The sequence below is a fragment of the Poecilia formosa genome, unplaced genomic scaffold, assembly GCF_000485575.1.
Source record: "Poecilia formosa unplaced genomic scaffold, Poecilia_formosa-5.1.2 Scaffold8, whole genome shotgun sequence".
NCBI lineage: Eukaryota > Metazoa > Chordata > Actinopteri > Cyprinodontiformes > Poeciliidae > Poecilia > Poecilia formosa.
In genome coordinates, this window is record NW_006799947.1 from 4215553 (window position 1) to 4216404 (window position 852).

Sequence of the window (852 nt, forward strand, 5' to 3'; positions counted from 1 at the left end):
ACTATTAAAAATGTAAACAACAAATAATTTTAGTACGTTATGTGTCAGAAGAGGGCTTAGAAAATAAGACCAAAAAAAAAAATAAAAAAAAAAGTTTGACCAAAAGGGCACTTGGGGGCAAGGAGCAAAAGGGGCAGGTGCTCAAGCCGCCCCAGCCCCTCCCTCTGCATGTGCCTGATGCCATCAACACATCAGTAATGCATTACTCTAATCTGACCCTTGTTTCAGCAACAAGTATTCTAACATGTTACTATTTACAATCCAATAATCAGATGAAAGTTATGCAGTATAATGACCGTCATTCCAGGATGAACACTCACTTTAGCATTTGCCTCTCTCTATCTTTGGTAAGTTACTGAATGCAGGGCTGGAATGTGAGGCTGAGTTAACAGTGAGGAGCTGAGTTAACAGTGAGGAGCTATGGTATCTGTTAGACATGAAAAGTATAACTTTTATTTATTTTGTAGATCAAACTGTTGCACTGATGTAGAGAGTTGTTAAAGAAGAACACAACTTGTTTAGATTTTATCTTTGTTGGTCAAATTGCTGTATTGACTTTAAAACTGCCGAGTCCTTTTTTATGAGCTGTTTTCTACTTTGGTTTTAGAAAGAGGTAGAACCAGTTCAATTACCAGTCAATTTATATCGATGCATTTTGACCAATAATCAAATGTCTTTTGACCAATAAAATACATCAGAATCTGGTAGCCTGTCTGTGCTACCAGAGTATTTAGCTTTCTAGTTGTGAGAGGCATATGCTAAAGTGAGTGTTCATACTGGAATGACGGTCATTATACTGCATAACTTTAATCTGATTATTGGATTGTAAATAGTAACATGTTAGAATACTTG

At 36.3% G+C, this 852-nt stretch overlaps 1 long non-coding RNA gene across 1 annotated transcript in view; it reads right to left on the reverse strand.

Annotated features, from left to right (window-relative positions):
- Positions 1-753, reverse strand: part of LOC107833604 (uncharacterized) — a 5042-nt gene extending 4289 nt beyond the window's left edge. Inside the window, exon 1 of the long non-coding RNA XR_001659367.1 lies at positions 661-753. This is a non-coding gene — a long non-coding RNA (uncharacterized LOC107833604). The remainder of the gene's footprint in view (positions 1-660) is intronic.
- Positions 754-852: the final 99 nt, after the last annotated feature.